The 19751-nt window shown below is 35.4% G+C and overlaps 1 protein-coding gene across 1 annotated transcript in view; it reads right to left on the bottom strand.

Annotated features, from left to right (window-relative positions):
- The window catches only part of LOC131681922 (L-selectin), a 79569-nt gene extending 66576 nt beyond the window's left edge, over positions 1–12993 (bottom strand). The window contains exon 1 of the mRNA XM_058963022.1: positions 12740–12993. The gene's annotated coding sequence lies outside the window, so the exon portion shown is untranslated. The remainder of the gene's footprint in view (positions 1–12739) is intronic.
- Positions 12994–19751: the final 6758 nt, after the last annotated feature.

Raw genomic sequence — 19751 nt, forward strand, 5'->3', positions numbered from 1 at the left:
CCAATAGTTACGTGGTTAAAGTAACAATGGACATTTCCTGATACGCAAACACCTTACTGATTCCTTTCGACGCAAATAACACAAACGGGTAGCTTCAAACAAACAATCTAATTGTTTGTTTCGTTTCCCTTCACTCCGTTCAGTGTTGAGTGCATGCACTAGAAAACTACGAAAGAGCTTCCCTGTTTTTATTTATTTATTTACTTGTTTTGCAACTTGACGTCAACTACGAATAAAATCAACCTATTAACAACATGCCGGACGAAATGGCCTTTTTCTTCATTTTCAAGTGCAATACTTCTCTACCGACTCCCCCGCGGCTTTTACCAAGGTGGCAAAGATCTCACCGTACGACAAGCAACGCGATGTGTTTTTTTTATTTATTTTATTACCCCAATAACGTAAAGGTTGAGAGAAATTGAAAGTGTTCACCCTGGCCAATCTCGGGTTCACCGGCTTAAATGCTGTTTTGTTTGGTTTGGGTACTGGGTTCGAGTGCTGTGTTGAAATGGTTTTCCTAGGACAAACACGGCGGAAACCACGTACCTACATACATGCAGTTCAAATTGCGTGATTCAATCGTGCATGAATTCGGTTCATTGTAATTAGACGAGACACGATTTACTACTGTCTGCTGAGTGTCTTACATCATTCGTATTAGTTGAAGGAACTGATCGTTGTGTATCTGCATTCCATAGCTATTTCGGATAGGCGCTTCAACCCTGCAAGCGTGGGTGGATGTTCGTGATGTGCCAGTTGTCAGACGATACAACTATGGAAAAGGTTTTTCGCAACTATACTCAACTATAACTCATCGGTTATTTCGACTTCCGTAGTGTGTATTTCAGTTTTCCTTTTATTCCTTATATTCGGAAAATCTAGACATGTTTGATACATGAGCCATCCGCGATATTTTCGAAGAAAACAATCCTGTCCTTCTCTCTTAACAAGGATAGCAATTACTGCGAAAACACCAAACGCATTGTTTTGAACCGATCTGTTATCAGGCGATGCTCCACTTTCACTATGGATGGTGCTTTTTTAGTCATATCGCAAATGGCACGTTACCTATGTTATTCGAAAAAACGCTTTTAATCCACCTAACAGTGTGATGAAACATTTCTTATAACTCTTATCACTCTCTTCGGATATTATATCGTTTGAGAACATTTAGAACTTGATGCTTCGTGATGTTTTTGATAACTCATACTACATGGGATAGTGGCAGGACTCAGAGAATCGCTCAAATCAGCATAGGACAACATCAGTGCTAGAAATCTCAAACCAAATCAATGGGAATGCGAAAAAATGGCCCATAAAATAGACATACCAACGAATTATTGTTAATGCTCTGTTACTAAAATATCTAAATTGTGGTGGGAAAACTGAATTTTCCTAAAGGGGTTATATATTATACTGAGCCAAAAAAATCGATTTGAAGTTTATACTTTACACAAATTTCCAACGCGACTGAGAACTAAGATATCAACGTTTTCTCTTGAAAATGGCGATACTAGCAGTGATACCATTCAAAGAAAATCAACAGTGAATATTTCCAGACTTGGTTTTATTTCCTATTTAAGAACTATTGTGATTTTTACATCCTAGATTGCATGGTTCAGTGATCGAAACCCAAAACTTCATGAAGTATTTGAAATTATTAAATTAAAATTTGTTTTTGCTATTGAAATTGACAAAATGATAGTATCGCCCCTTTGGCGATTGTTTACTTTTTCGGTCCCATCTATCAGCATTGAAGTATCGTCCTTACGTTTTTTACAATAACTACCGTTCTACACCACCGATTTCGTCCGGGTTTTTTCCAATAGCGATCATTGTTACTATTTACAGCTGGTATCAGCTTGATAATCCTAAAAAAATACGAAAATAACAGTTTCGCCTCTAAACTGCTAGCAAAAAAAGTATCGCCCTGTTTGTTTGCATGGAGCGTGGAGGGCGAAACTTTAAATAAACAAACAAAAATACAGTTTCGCCCGTTGTATTTTTTGGTGTAGTTTAAGAAAGCAATATCGTAGAATCAAAATTTTTAGGTTAATTTGTTGCGTTTCAAAGCCCTCATTCGCATGTATGAAAAAAGCCTTATGTTTACATTTGAAAGTATCGCCCTTTTCACAAAAAAAGCGTTGAAATGAAATCGCAGCTCCTGATATTACGCTATCTCTGAAGTGCATGCGTGCATAGTTCCAAATTTTACTTCGACATCGACTTTTTCTAAAGGTGACTTCCCAGTAGTATCCTTGATTTGAATTATTATTGCTAATCCTAATGCCAAAGAACAAATAAAAACCTCTCGAAAACGAACCGTTTGGGAAAATCATCATCATTACTGGAATTTTCATTTTCACGAATCTTTTTGATAACCTTCCGTCACTTGCGTTAATGCACTGGCTGCACAGTGCTCTGAAAATCTAGCGAAATCGTCTTAGGGCACCAGCGGGTCTAATTCAGAGCTATCTGCGCTGCGAGTTAAATCTGTAAAGAATACTAAAAATTACTTTCTATTCCATAATTTTCAGTTCAGCAATTCGAGAGATCGTGCTCACCGCAAGCCATGAAAAATAGACTACGTTGTGAAGCGATGGTCACAATTTATTAAAAAATCACGGTTAAATAAAAAATTAAACTATTAAAAAATTTCAAATAGTTTATAATTTTCACAAACTTATAAGGAAAAATTGTTTAATAAGCTTTCGTAATATTGTGTAGGAAAAAAGCTGAAAATTTCAGTATTTTCTCTATCTGCAACATATAAACCCTTAAGTATACCAATTAATTGGTATACGAATTGGAATAGGTTCGCCAAATTTTGGAAGAAGTCTATAAAATAACCCCTTGAAAGCTACCTAAAAATTGTTGTAGTTCGATGCAATAAAAAATCCCCAAAAATGAAATGTACCTGGGTCATTCCACGCGAAGTGATCAAAAAAAGATGCAAACTTGAAATCGACCTTCACGGATTTGAACAAAATTTGGAGGAATTGTTCATCTAGGGCCAATATATAAAAACCCAAATTTTTGTGTTCATTGAACCACACCTCGGTTCATGGGAGCACCCCCCGTTTTGGCAAATTGCCAAAACCCTTGATTTTCTTTTAATCATATCTCCGGTTCTATTTACTCAAGAATCAAACCACAAGATGGCTTTTGAAGAAAATTGTTCAAGGAGTCTATAAAAAATATTATTTTTTGCCGAGTGTTGCCAACTATGCAATTTTTTCAGTTAAATATTAAAAGTTAATTTTTCTCTCAATATGTATATTTTTATTTTGAAAATTTTAATGCCGTCGCGTTCCTCAGACATTTTTACATAAAAACACTTATCGTCCCAATATAATATGAGCGCATCCTGAGATATACCGTTTTGAAGGGAAAAACTCCGGTTTTCTCATATAAAAATCCATTTTTGTTGGCCAAAGTTGAGAAAATCTTAAAACTGTCATAAAAATCGACCCTGATCTGCTAGAAGCATCATTACTCGTCTACTTCACGAAAAATTATGTTTGAACTCAGAATACTCAAGTTGGTTTTTTAGTGTTGTGCGCTTGCGATTTTATATGGGAAATTGCGGTTTTTTCTCTTCAAAACGGTGTATCTCAGGATGCGCTCATATTATATTGGGATGATAAGTGTTTTTTATGTAAAAATGTCTGAGGAACGCGATGGCATTAAAATTTTCAAAATTAAAATATACGTATTGAGAGAAAAATTAACTTTTAATATTTAACTGAAAAAATTGCATAGTTGGCAATACTGTCGGCAAAAAATAATATTTTTTATAGACTCCTTGAACAATTTTCTTCAAAAGCCATCTTGTGGTTTGATTCTAGAGTAAATAGAACCGGAGATATGATCAAAAGAAAATCAAGGGTTTTAACAATTTGCCAAAACGGGGGGTGCTCCCATGACCCGAGGGGTGGTTCACTTGTCACAAAAATTTGGGTTTTTATATATTGGCCCTAGATGAACAATTCCTCTAAATTTTGTTCAAATCCATGAAGGTCGATTACACGTGCCTTGATCACTTCGCATGGAATGACCCACCTATTAATGTGAAACACAGTGAATAATACATACAATAAAGACCCATTTTTATCAGTCTCATGGTGTATTTTAGGCTGACAAAATGGGGACATTGACTAAATCGGGAATTTTTTTCTTTATAATAAACTGAAGCTGTTAAAAGATTCTTCCCGTCCCTTGATGTAGTCTGATAACTATTTCTGATTATAATGAACGTTTTATTTTTGCATATTTCCATCTTCATGAAAACATGGGCAAGAAAGGATTTACTCGAATTCAGTCTTGTTCGTCTGCTAGAGCCCATCAAACCTATGTTCATATTTGGCTGATAAAATCGGGGTTTCAATGTATTATAATAGATATTCAGCATTCGAATAAGTTTCTTGTGAACGAGTGTAGAACGACTTTGTTTCTACTTACTTGAAGTCAGCGGCGGTGCCAGAAATTCGGTTTGGTGGGGGTTTGGGGAAAATCGATCATACTGTCCAAACGGCATAATTCCGAAACCGTAATTTTTGAAGTTTTAAAATTATGCAGAATTAATTTTTCAAAAAATAGTAACAGAGTTCGTGTCTTTAGCGAATTTGTTGAGACTTTATTGTAGTCATGAATATTAACCTGAGAAAATTCACCATAAATACTTCTTGGACGATATACCGTCAAAATTATTGTATCAAATGATGCGCTGTTTAACGTTTGTAAAACTCATTGAAGATACTAGGTGCCAGCATACACGGAAGATACAATGATGACACACCACAGAAAAAGCAGAAAGCTCTTTTTTCAGAGTTGAATAAATGGATTGGCGTCGGGGTGGTTTAGTGCGAGAACCGCGCTCTCTTGTTCTTTAAATTATATGTGGCGTCAGATGCGCGCAGAGTGCACCGTGATGAATTTATCTGTGTGTTTCCTCTGACAAGCCGTAGTGCGTACTGGTTGTTTCGTTGTGTAAAGGAGATGGTGTTGGCTCATTGGATACTGATATGATTTTTTGTTGATGATTTGATACGAGTTACTTCGGAAAGTTTATTTACGAGTTTATAGAGCATTTTTAGACTACCAGGGTAAACTTAAAATACTCGGTCCTCGGAGCAAACGGAGAAAAAGTTTTACGTATCATCATGCTATCAACACATTTTCCATAAAACAGATTAATTGTATCCACATTCAGCCCGGCTTATTTTATGTGCGGCTAAATGACGCAATGTGCATTTTACTTATTTTGTTTGCGAATATCGCGGCTACACAAGTGAAAAGCTCCATTATTGTGAAAACTCCACTCTAAGATACCTGCTTGGTTAAGGTTCGAGTATATAGAAATATGATCATAGTTTAGCTGTAGAACATTAATTGGGAGAATTTAATAAATATCATTCAACCAACATTTCCCCCTGTAATCGCAATCATAACGCTTTGAAAAATGTTCAAAGTTTTAAAAATTCGCAACAACAACGGGACAAAAAGCTCATTGGACTAACGCGTAATTTTGTTTTTTGTCGAGATTTCACAAAAGTGTAGCTTTAAATCGTCTTAGGTTATGCAATTATTAGGTTTTCAAAACAATTGTTCTTTTTTGGATTAGAAAGATGGGTAGGTAATGTCAACGACATAACCGAAATGAAGTAGCATACATTTTAAGTTTTTAATACGAATGCTGAATTCAGAAAGGTTTTATTAAAATAAGTTATTTCGGTATTTCTAATGGAAATAGCGAAATAACGGTACCAGTATGTACGATTCTCTACTGTTGCCAAATGAATTGTTTCACTCTCATTAAATGCTATTTTCAGGGTTACCATATGAGGATAAATATGTTGGCATATTTTAGGTTTCGATGTACGGGTACCGATATTTCGGTATTTCCATTAGAAATAACGAAATAGCTGGTTTTAATATATCCTATCAGAAGATAGTCAAAATTGTAGCATTCGCATTAACAGCCTAAAGTGTATTCTACTTCACTCCGGTTATGTCTCAGACACTACCCACCCATCTTTTCATGTAAAAGCGAGTTGTTGTTTGTCATAGGTTTAGGGAAGTGTTTTGTTTGCACTCGTTTGATGCGGCAAGCACCGAAAAATTTGTAAAACGAACTGATCTCAATTATTTGGTATTTTCGCCAATTGAAAGAAGAGTTGTTCAATGCTTTCTTTGCTAGGTAATGTTTGTTTAAAATTGCTTTAAAAAAAACATCGAAATTGCTCGAATCTATAAATATAAACGGTTTATCTAATCAAAAGCCAATCGTGTATGATAAACGGAGTATAAAACGCGTCAAGTGTATCATGTGTAATAAACAATGTACCACTTGTGTTCGGCATAGAAGAATGATTCCCCATAATTCCAGAATGCTTGAGAAAATATTAAAGTATTATTCCTAAGCCTTCAACACAGGGCTCCGTTCCATGCTTTCGAATACATACATTTTTACGAAATTTCTCAGCTTATTTTTGGGCAGAGTCGTCAATAAGATAGAAGACTCTATTAAACGGTCAGACACGGATGGATTGTCTGATGTTATGCTGACGAATTTGTTCCGTTTCATTCCTATAGAAGGCTCTATTATTAATGTCGGATAAATGCATTGTATCTTGTTGCGAGATCAATTGTTTTCTTGAAATCTTAAGGCAGTTCATGCGATAATCTAAAGAATATATTTAATATGTTTTCCATTACCAATATTAATATGTATATTCAATATTTGGCAGTGCGCATTAATAGTGAAAAAAGATTTTCAAAAAATATGTCACAAGGGATGCTCTGGTGAAGCCATAACTGACACCATGAAGTGTTCATCTTAAAGTTTTGTATATCTTTATATTATCCATTGAATTATACATAATTTCAATGAATACCAACGGGCTTTTGCGTCCACTCTGAAAAATTCCTTTATCGCGTAAGCCATACCCATACTCTCTTCGCTGCTAAGATTATTTAGCACGTTTGAAATACTATAAAACAGCAAAATAATTAAATAATACTCTCTGCCGAAAAAATTAAAATCCGATTTAAATCTTATAGTTAGAGAACTGCATAAATGTCGAAAAATTACTTAATATGATTTTCAGATGCGTCACGTCAACATTCCGCACCCGAAATAATAGCCTAATGTAGTGTATTATACTAATGCCGCTAGCTAGAATAAGGGGAACCCAAAAAATCTGCGGTTTCTGGCCTTAACCCAGAGTACCCAAGCGTAAAGACGGTACTGTGAAAAACTCAAACATGGAATCCTACCACCACTGCCAGCTATGTAAATAAGGAAGTTATAGATCTTTCAAGTTAATAAAGCAGGGAATATTTAATATTACTCAATCAGGGTCCGATCGCATTAGAAAATAGTTTCAAATATTCACAATCAGACCTATCAGATACAAAAAATGTTTCCGGTATGCTGTTACGAAAAGGGTGTTTCTTTAAACGCATGATTTTTTTGTACTTATAAATAATCACTAGCAAGTCTTCTAAGTTTTTACGTAAGTTTCGTATGAATTATAACTTTCGTTGCGTTCATGATTATATATGTAATATAATTGACAACTAAATTTGTATTACAATTTTTCGTGAGGTGTACGAATGTTTTATCAATATAGCGAATAGAGCATACCTAATTCTTTTATTAACTATTATTTAAAGACCTATTAAAAATACTTATAAACGTTGTCTTGCTCAAGAACAAGTTTACAAATTCCACTAGCATATGTCACATAAAAGCAAACAATTTCGATGTGCAAACAAAAACGCACCAAAAAACTAAAAATTTCGTTGAACCGCCCAAAAATGCATATCTTATTCATCAAATCATTAGTACAATGTATATACATGCAATACGTTCTTTACGGAAAGGTACACTGGATCAGAGCCAGTGGCCCCGCGATTTTGGAGACCCTGCACGAAAGATATAAAATTATCTAGCTAAAAGCCTTAAAAACTCACAAACAACGTGCGTTCCTATTATTCATGGAGTTATATGGGTGGGTAATGTCAGATGCACACTCAGAGCTAAGTAGAATAGTAGTATATTTGATTCCATGACAGGATTTGGCACTCCAAATACCGTCTACAAATTAAAAAATAATCCTCCATAACAATGAACACTCCAGCATGGTCGAAGTTCAAAACGTCAAGATGTCTGCTCCGCCGGGCTGTAAATGGTGTGATGATACAGAGAAATAATATTTTGACCTAAATCCAGTCTGAGGGTGTAGAGCAAATTACGGCATGTTTATAAAATTTATTGTCGCGTAAGTTACTCCCACATGAGATTCAATACTAAAAAGGCCTATACGATTTTCCTTAGTACCTCTTGTAAGATCTAATGAAACAAAATATGAGTATTCCAGATTCTAGGCTAAGAGAATCAAATCATAAACGCCTTGTTGGCAGCGAATATAATATGAATTAGGCTTATACGTTAACATAATTATATCTACTAGAGGCACAGTGTTTTAAAACCGTCGCTATTGTTTGTAAATATGTCCAAAAAATTGTTGACTACAATGAAAATATCCAATCGGTTAAATCATTACCATAATGAATATCAGGATATTTCATAGTGCCAGTTATGGTTGGACTTGAGCGTAGCTTCGGTAAAATATTTTGAATATCGTTTTTAGATATTTATGTAAAATTTCAAACATCAGAAGAGATTATCATTCACTAGCTCTAAAAGTGTACTTTTTATGTAGGAGAAATCAATGATTCCGCAGCAGAAGTAAATGCAGGGTCATTCACCTCTTTTTTGGATTAGAAAAATATCTTTAGAAAATTATCATACTCTATGTGCAGGGTTGGAAATCGTACCCAAGTAAGCAGGGTACAAGGCAATCAATTTACCAACTACGCTATGACCTCTCCTAATCAAGTCAACAAAACTTTTTTCGGGGGGTCTAGGGTTAACCTACACTCAAATTTTGGCCTACCTCAAAAATAGCTTATGAATGGGTTATTCCGCGCAAAGTGGCCAAAAGTTTTGAAGAAATTACTCATCCAGAGCCAATATTGCTTGTGGCACTAAAAACTGGATTCAAACCGCTTCCCAAAGATCTGGTAGAATCCTGCTAAAAATAGTATTCTGCTGAAGATTATGATTTATTCAAGATGCTGATAGAATCATGTTCCTATTTTCAATGAAATGCTCTGAGCTCCAGTGGACTTTGACACAATATTGCTCTTCTTCCTCTATTCCCTTCAACAATTGATTCCTGATCATAATTCCAATGGCATCTTTATCCCATTCGACAAGTAAGGCTAATAACTGGGATTAATATCTTTCATTCGAGCACAAACAGTTATAAATATTATCAGTAGAAGAGAAGTTATTACAATTAATCTGATTTGGTTGCGCTGAAACAGTGCTACCAGGGATAGTTTATGTTAATCATGAAAATGAAATTTTGGAATATTTTCATAGCCTAATATGAGTAAATATTATTTTAAACTGATAGAAATTTCTAATTTAGACTGCCTTAAACTACCTATTCCATGAAATTGGACTTGATCGGAAGGTGAATATTGAGCAGCTTCTAGCACTGCGAAAGAAGCACCTATTTGTATTAATCCAGGTTTCTCGTGTTAATGACACCAACAGTTCTAAAAAAAATAGTTTTAAAGCCCTATATGCGGTAGAAAAAAGTTGGTCGAGAAATGGTTAACAAGATTCTGATAAGAGACTCGGCAGTCACTGGAGGCGAGCTCAATTCATGGGTAGCTGAATCAAAAATGGATGTTAGGCTATGTAAAGAGGGTGCCAGCAGTACTTCTCGCTGAGGCCGCCGGGAACCCATCATCTACGTAACCTTCTGTAGTTCTTCGCTGTTGACAAACATGAGTTTGCGAAGACTACATGCGTAGTGATCACCTGACAATCCGGTACCACATTGATATTGGGCAACTAAATGATGCTACAAAGACAAGGTTCACTTTTTGGATGCACAATGCGCCCCCTTCTAATGAGGGTTAAAAGAAACGTTAGCTGTTATATGTGACACAACCAAGTAAATTAACCTTGATGCAATAAACAGACGACCCCAGTTTACTTACTTACTTTTTTTTCTAGTATACACAGAAAAAAATATTTTCTAATTTTAAATTTATTTTCATGCACATATTTGGAGCATGAATATAAATATAAAGTTCCAGCATAAATACACACAAATTGCCGTGCTTTTTCCGCGATATTTATTATAATTTTACACGTTGATTGCAAATTATAGTTTCATTAAACCAATGCATTTGAATGTATTTTTATTCCAATATTGCTGTAAAATAAATGACATGTAATATCACACGAACGACAGTGTAAAATCATGGCCTTTCTGATGACCCATTGAGTGCAACGAATTCAGCTTGATTTTCAATCAAATTTTTGATTCAAGCTTAGTATGTTTACATTCGCATTGATTTACATGTCGTTTAATTTTCATTATTTTTTGGTGTGTACGAGTAATCGAATTTATCTCGGAAAATCTTGTGTTTACACACTTTATTATAACAGTTTATTAAAAAGTTTGTCTTAGAATTCTTGCACAAATAGCTATAAACAACTAATACATACTGTTTTCTCGTTACGAATATAAATAATAAATTAAAACCATCTAAAAATACAAATCACACACAATGAATCAAAATGAAAATTATATTTGACGTAAACAACATTGCGACGTATTTTGCTGCCTAATAATGGAATTTTACATTTTTTGACATGTGAAATAAAATATTGTGTCACTTTTGAAGTAAAACTCGGTTGAATAGAGATGCAGAATTGTGAACAAAGCGCGTTTTTACATGTTCTTGAATGTAAATTTAAGTGAATTGTGACGCTCCTTTTATGTGAATCTTGCAAGATGTAAATATTTTTAAGTGTGCACCTTGAAATTCTGAAAAATCTACTGGGGTCAGAATAGGTACATTTACATTTACCATAATAGGAAAATTTAACCTCACCATTTTATTTCCAATTTCTTCGCGAATAATGCTTGAATTCATTAAATAACACAAAAAAGTTTGATTCGATTATCCGGAGTGAGATTTTTTTTTGAAATCCCCGGATAATCGAGTCCGACCTGTATAATAAAGAGCAGAAGGCTCTCATAATTTCAATTAATTAAATACACAAAATCAACTTATAACAATGAACCAAATTTCTTCGTCGCAGAAAACGACGAAAAGGTTCGTGTGCTCTTCTTTCATTTCTGATCTATTAATTAATTAATTTATTAACCCTTGATTGCACAGAATTGAAAAGTACGGTAATATGAAAATATAGCGAATGTTCGTTTTCTAGCTGTGATCAAAAACATCGAGTTTATTCTTCGGACCTAGATCGTGACATATCACTGTAAACTTGGATTTACTTGTACACAGATCGTATTGTGAACGAATCATCAAATAACCAACAGTAGGAGTGATCTGTGACTCTCTTATTGTAATCCTGTGGAACACCAGAATGGTTTGGATGCAAACTAAATAATTTTTACCACGCGCGACTGATTTTAGGAGCGTCATTTTGAAAAAACTCATGCAAAGTCGGAGAATTCATCGATACTGAAAACGATAGTAAAGCGATACGCAGAAAAATCACTTGAATATCACAGCTAATGTGTTATTAAAATAGAACATGGTACCACGAAGACCTTTGACTTTCGTATTTCTAAAACCACTTAGCCCTTATAACTAGCTTTAATATGTGTGGTCTTCTGATTAGTTCATACTAGCTCATTCCCACAACAATATAGATTTTTGAACTTTTGAAGCAAACGGAACAACAACTGTTGACTAACTCTCGAATCAAGTATATCAAACACAATTTTAGGTCAATGATTCCATCAATGAGTCACCAAACTAAATGTTTACGGACACCATCGGTTTTCACGTACTTTCATTTTGCAGCTATCATTTGAAAACCGTTTAACTTTCATTGGCACAAGCGCATCTATTCCATTGAGCTTCAGATTTCAGCTGTTCACAAACTGAATATGGAATCTATCACTTTTACCGTGAATCTGTCGAGAGAACCGATTTCATAGACCCGGTGCACTCAAAAAAATGCTACGTTTCATCCGTTGACACTTATTTAGTTGCACAAACAAAACAAAAAAAATTCCACACACAAAACCCCCGCACGATGTTATTTCGATTCGTCACTTTGCACTTTCCGAGCTTACGCGCGGGTTTCTCTTTTGCACATGCCCGTTTCGCCACTCCCGGTCCCGGTTGGGGGAAGACCGGAATTTCGAAGAAACCGCTACCAGTTTTGAATTTTTAATTGAATGGTGTTCGCGGCAATAATCGTTGGAGCGAAAGAAATGTAAGAACTGTTACGAGCACCACTACCGCACATAGCTTTCTTGTGTTGGTGGCCAGCCACCTCTGTTTGCCCGCGGTTCATCCCAGTCCAGACCAGCCCAACCCAGCCCCTAACGAATGGAAGGAATTTAATGTTTTCAACGTGATTCTCACCACGGTCGCCGGTAGGTAAGAAGGCAATCTTTACTTTTTCTCGCTTTACATCACTTGAGGGAAAATAGTCCCAGTTTTTGCTTCATTCCACAAAGCGAATTTATAACGGGTTGTTTTGATTCGATTTCACTTGGTCACTTTCGTGAGGTCCATCTCACGGAAACAGTTCGCCACAAAAAAAACAAAATATGGCACTCAAGTGTGACACAGCGGTTATCGGGCAGACTTTTAAACTTACCTTAAAAATTACACCAAAATGCACTTTTGTAATCCAAAATCGAGTCCCGCAGATTCCGGACAGAATACTTTAGCTCGTCAACAGACGGCACACACTAGGTTTCACTGGGCACTAAAAAGCACTATCAATATCGCTGATGTCTTCTGGGCTTGTGGCCAGGAGAGATCAGTTCACTTCGGCTGTTGGAAAGATGACTGAGCGGCAAAACGTTCTGGTATCGGTTTATAGCTGGCCTAAATGCGCCCGAACCACTCGCGAATCAACGATTGTAGGACCCCCTTTCGCGCGACGATCACACCGACGATGGCGACGACGACGACGACGACGACGCCGATCGCTATGACGACTTCAACAACGACGCTGGAAACTTTGATGCCAATAACAACAGCAAGCTGCATGCCATACTCTACAGCGGCGCTACGGCCGAGGGCACTTGCATAGACTCGGACCCCTAACGAAACGGACAGGCTGATCGATGAGTTGAGAGAATCTGTGGGTAATGTGGAGAGCGAGATATTTGCACGTTCTGAAGTTGTAAGCTTTTTGATTGCACTTTTACGTTGCACATGGTAGGATAGAAGATTTTGAACAAGCGTTTGTTGGGCTTAATTAAAGTAATTTTATTATTTTCACATTTCACTATGATTCTCCAATAATCCTAAAAAAATTAAAGAAGCATTTTTGAATTTTGATTTTTTTATTCGCTTATTCGAGTTACTTAGAAGCATTTGTTAATATGTCGACGACGTATTTTATCGACAACTTTATGCAAAAATGGCATCTCTTTAATTTCAAAATATGGAATTATAGACTTCTCGTCATTGTGATCAAAAACTGATTGATCGGACAACGTGGATCCCTTGCAGTGTCAAGGGAAGTAGACGTTTGTGTCCCCTGAAATCGGCGATTCAAAACATGGTTGCGTCCTTACTACCCATTCAAGGGTATTAGATATATAACCATTAGACGTTTATAAGACAACGTATAAGCATTTTTTTTAATTGCGTGAAAACGGAACCAAAAGTAATAATTTTACTTTAACAAATGTGGCTTGACGGGTATATAGACAAAAATAGTAAAAAATTGCATTTTTTAATTTCTTTCATTCGGTTCTCACGGTAAAAAGGGACGAGTCTGTCTTTGCCAGAAGACATGCTGGTAGACTTAACCGATTCGTAGTTATGCTGCCTATACTCGACTCTTGCCACCAGAAGACAAAAGGTAAGATTTTAAACTTATTTCTAATGACCTTGCAACTTCTAATTTTCCGATTTAACATTCTGTTAAAAATTTGCGAGTATTTTTTTATTTCGTGGTATTTGATAAGTTATTTTTCCAGTCCACTGCCCCAAACTTGTTGCAATTTTTGCTGCAAATGATTCTGATGCGATTCATGCTTTGATTTTCCAAGACAAGAAAATTGAATACTGCTACCAAACCAAGATTACTATCTAAGAAGGTGCAATTTGGTCTATCTACCCTAGAAAAGCAACCCTGCTGTGTTGCTTATCCACTGCACAAATAGTACAGTATCGTTCCTCCAGCTGCGCAGTGAAATCAGAAAACTGCAGAAGTGGAACGGGCCTCTACTGTGAGAATTACCATTGCGAATGATTTTAAACAAACTCGAATTATATCAAACGTGCGGTGGCAAGGGTGGCAGAAGTTTAACCGAGGCTGGAAACATGATTGGGATACCTATGTATATGGATGATGATGAGGTCGAGGTACATCGCACACTAAGGGGCCATGCATAAATGACGTAGTATTTTGGGGGATAGGGGGAGTATGCCAAATTTGTAACGAAGTGTGATGAGGGGGAGGGTACCCCCCAAACCCATTCAACTTTTCACGTGGTTTTTCATGTTTCAATTTTCTCTTCGCTTTTGGAAACAAAATTTTGTAATTCAGTTGAAGGTATGCTTCTTAGAATTATTGGCAGCTGCACTGCCCTCTTATGCAATTCTGACGTTTGCGCCAATAGGAATATTTTTCAAATTTTTGTGTTTCGTGATGTTTTCAAAAGCACGAATAATGTTTCATGTTCTGTGCAAAATGTGTACAATCCATCGTAGATAATAGCCAATTGCTTAAATTTTCACTTTTTTGCAAAAACCTTGTAAATTTTAGCTAACGTCACTTTTGCAAAAAAAAAAATAGCGATTTCATTTCACTGTTTTTATGCAATTCTGACGTACGTATACAAACCAATAGTACCTAGTAAAACGTGTCGTATATTATCAACCGTTTCAACTGAATTATCTGCAAATGATTATGAATTCATTCAAGTTTCCGAGGCTATATATGGTGGTCTGGACAGAAAGACGGTTTTGGATCCATACGGATGTTCTATGGGTTATGTCTGAGGACCATTCAGTACATTTTCATTAATTTTTCAAAGTTTAGCTGCAAGTCAGGCATCATTATAAAATGTAGGGGAACATGGGGAGACTTGACCAAGTTTTCAGCTAAAATTGCATAAATCTCTAAAAAAGCCTTCAATCCACCAAAAATCATCCAGATATAATGCGCAAAGTTATTGCGCGTCTTCATGATTTTTTGCAGAATTTTTAATTTAATTTTTGAAAAGTTACAAAAGTTTTTCTGTGATCCTTTTTTCTGGTCAAGTCTCCCCATTGCGGGGAGACTTCACCAAGGCGTGGGGAGACTTGACCAACAGAATTTTGAAAAATCATAACAAAAAATAATGACATAAAACATACTGTAATTATTTTTTTTCCCTATTGTCGAAATCCTTAGGTAGCAGTAAAAAATATAAAAGAGTTGCATTTGATAAATTTTGATTTTTTTAAATGCATTTCTTTTTAAGGATTAACTGTACTGCTTGCATTGCATGTTCACACGTCACGAAATCAGTCCTACCATTGCTAACTTTGCTTACAAATTTTAAAATATAAAGACTTATGTTTGGGGTGGGATTTTTTTATGGCGTGATTAACATTAACAGTAGGTACCAAAGCATAATAAATATTAGGAATTTTGTATCTTTCTTCAGCTGATCGCCACTTGGTCAAGTCTCCCCATAAAATCTTGGTCAAGTCTCCCCAACATTAGTTATTGCGTTCAATTTCATGCGAATTCTAGTAATAACTATTCCAATGTTCCAGTTTATGTAAAATCATTTCACTGGTTCACAAGGATTAAGATGGTATATTAGTCCTTTAATAGTAATTAGTAGTCGAGTAGATATGTCCATACAAAGTTTGATAAAAAATTACATCATTTTATTGCAAATTTATTAATCACGTAATATTTTTTGCAAGGAAAGGATTTTTTACTCGAAACTTTCAAAATTACCTTAAGGGATCGAAACAAGTATAAAAATATTTTTGAAAAAAAATTAAGAATCGAATAGAATACGCCATAGCCGAAAATAGAATTTTGCGCTTGGTCAAGTCTCCCCATGTTCCCCTATTGTATATTTTATCCTACATTTGAACAATATGACTTCATTTTGCTATCATGTAGGCCTTTTTTGGGCAATGTGGAAGCGGTTGTGGGCTGGAAGTCCTAGTGAATACGGAATGCGCTACCCATGTTTGTGAAACATTTATACTTGAAGATACCTGTCATGCGGCACATTAACGATAATCTGCAGACATGTAAAGTCATCTGGAAACACGGAGAAACTTTACAACCGATTCGATGATTTTGGATTCCTTTTCAACGGGCGAATTTTTAAGTGAATATTACTGCCACGCGGCACATCAAGGTGCACCAGTTCGGTTTTCTACGAACAATGCTTTCACATGTCAGCGTCACAAGTCATTCGGGATGAAATGTTTTTGTTAAACATTTCTGACATGCGACATATCAAATAATATCAACTCTATAATTTATGGACAATGCAAATTCAATGTCAAATAGGGACATTTTATTAACAATTCTGAAATATGGAAGTTCGAACCAAACAATTCTAGTAACTATTTCTATCATGCGGCACATCAAATTCTGTGATCTGTGAAAAATACAATCATATTTGAAGACATTTGGATACAGCATTCCACTTAACGACTGGTCCCGGTAATTCCGATTTCTCGCTTCTTTGGTAATTTTTTTAGTGAATATTCCTGTTACATGGCACATCAAAATACATCATATAGGTTTTCTATAAACTATTCAAGCAAATTTGAAGTCTTCCTAATATACCGTTATTCTGGAGTTGGTCTTAATGTGATTGCATTTTTAGTAGATCAAGTAGATCATGTTATATTAATACCAGTTTTCATGCCATACTTTGAAAAATTAATGAAACAGGATTAACATTGCCTCGGACTGACCCCATTAAATTTTCGTGAAAATTTGGAGCCGGATATGTGAACAGTTCAACTCACGGTTTATGAAACTTGAAAAAAATCCATTTCATTTGCAGGTGTTTGGTTGGAATTGGTTTTAAAATTAATTTGTTGGGTACCAATTGCGCACTAAAATGATGGAATATAGAACAACAGCGGTAAAGGTTTTGAACAAAAGTTTTCACCAAGATACATTCGTACATTATAGTGGTATCAAAAATCCATGTTGAAAAAGACTAAGCTTGCTGCTTTAAAGAAGCATTCGAACTTGCACAGGAGACTTCTTTATAAAATATAAATGGTTAAAAAGAATTGATCGTACTAAAAAACTAATTTGAATGCCACCCTAGCCTAATTATAATACTACCCTAGCCATTTACATCACAAAATGGTGCTTATCTAGTTCCCAAAATTACTTATGATACAACAGCTTAAGAATAAATTGTTGAATATACGTTCAATACTATATTGCACCGGTACGTCACTTTGGTAAAAATGGCGTCTACGTCACTTTGTTTTCCTCGTTTTAAAAGGCCATTTTGCATAATTTTTTAAAGACAATTACACTAAAAGACGTGGATTTTTGTGGAGAACTCAGAAATATGAAAACATTATATTTGTCATGAAATGGGCTTATTTTGTACGCAGGAAAAGTGAAATCCATTATCCGAAGAAACTTTTTCCCTTGTATTTTCAACAGTTCATATTGTCAGAATCCAGATGACGAAACATATTCCTTCTTTTACTTCCATCGTGCCTTTATTGATATTTTGTTTTTCTTCCCACCATGTATCATACCCTACATCGATGACATATTGCAGAACATTTCACAGGATTCAGAGCCATTCGGTTGCTTTCGCGCCATCTGCTGAAAATGTCAAATTACTCGGATTTTAATTATATTGGAGATTTTTAGGTCATTTTCCTACTTCCTCCAACGAAAAACGAAAGAGAGGGAGTCCAAACTTACCCAAAACTAATGAGATATTCCCCAAAGCCGACTTAACTTCATCCCATTAATTTTGAGTAAAAAATCATTCCCTCTCCCTTGATTTCCGGTAGTGAAATAAAGACAGCAAATTAAAATTACCTATTGGTAGGTAATGGATTTTAAGTGTGTAGATGACTCGAGAGCGAAGGCATTCTGGTAACTATTCTCAAGGTTGGTTTCTTTACAATCGGCCGTGCCGAAAGGTTTTTTTGAAAATTGTTGCCCGATGTCGGAATCGGACGATGGTTTCAATACAATAGCGACAGCGATATCGTGATTGATTTTGTCGCAGATAGGTCACACAGAAAAAAATATTTTGTAATTTTAAGTTTATTTTCATGCACATATTTGGAGCATGAATATAAATGTAAAATTAAGTTCCACCACAAATACACACGACTTGTCGTGCTTTCTTCAACGAATTTTATTATTTATTTTATTTTCTTTAAACGGAAAACCAATGCACTTCAATGTTTTTTTACTCGAATACTGTTGTAAAATTAATGACATGTAATATTACACGAATGAAAGTGTAAAATTGTATGCTGTTTGATGCTCCAATTGAATTTAATGTAATTTTCAATCAAATTTTGGATTCAATCGTTGTATGGTTACATTCGTATTGATTTACATGTCGTTTAAATTTCATTATTTTTTGGTGTGCAGTAAATATAATGATGTCCTATCCTGTTTCTGGATCTGTTTTTGACGATTTTGAAACAGTTTACTTGGTTTCTCAGTGTCGATCAGCTGACTATAATAGACTTCTTCGACTTAATTTTTTTCCGGGACAAGATGTTTTACCCTCAAAATATACTGTATGTATGCAATGCTCATGTTTCACTGGGATATTAGCAATGCTGGAAAATTCATTGTGCATTGCATACATAAATACCAGAAATACATTTGTACAAAACATTGTCACGGGAAAATTTTCACGTTAAATTATTAACCGCAAACTTGGAGTTATCCAAGGGTGATGTAATTTTTAGGATCTGTTGGAGAACAGTGGAAACATAGCAATTAAAATTAGCGTAACGACTAATTTAGAAACTTGGAACTTTGCGTAACTTTTATGGGCTTGGTGCTAGGAGTGTTTTTGTCGCTTGAAATAGAGCATCTGTGTAGTCATTCGATAAATTTTCTCTTTGGGATGGTTTTGGTTCAATGCCAGCTATCCAACTATTCTGATTCAATAATGTATCCAAATAAACATAATCTTCGTTAAGAAGATTGTTGAATGACTGCTTGAGAAACATTATCCACAATTCTTTGAGAGTAATTGCCGCGACCTTCAAGTTGTTTTTAATCCCTTGTTTTCGGATCCATGAGTGATCATCACGTACCGTTTCAATCCATTATTCATTTTCATTGCTCCAATGACATGATGATCCCTTGGTTGGATTAATTTCGTTATATTAGTAGGCATAAACATATTCTCAATCCTCCATTTTTAAACTGCGTGTTTAATCTAACACGATGCTAAAGCGGTGCAGTGTCACAAAGGGATTGTACATTTGGAGTAATGATCCTATTTTGGCCGTACTAGGAAGAGTGTCGTATCATTTTAGCATTGAGAATGCTGGTTACATTTAAAGCTAAAATTTGTCACTAAAATTTGGAATTTATCATCACGAAACTGGCATAAGTTTAAACGACTATAGCATTTTTAATTGTTGATGGATTCCGTTATTTACCGACCGAT

Source organism: Topomyia yanbarensis, chromosome 2 (assembly GCF_030247195.1).
Source record: "Topomyia yanbarensis strain Yona2022 chromosome 2, ASM3024719v1, whole genome shotgun sequence".
In the NCBI taxonomy this organism is placed as follows: domain Eukaryota; kingdom Metazoa; phylum Arthropoda; class Insecta; order Diptera; family Culicidae; genus Topomyia; species Topomyia yanbarensis.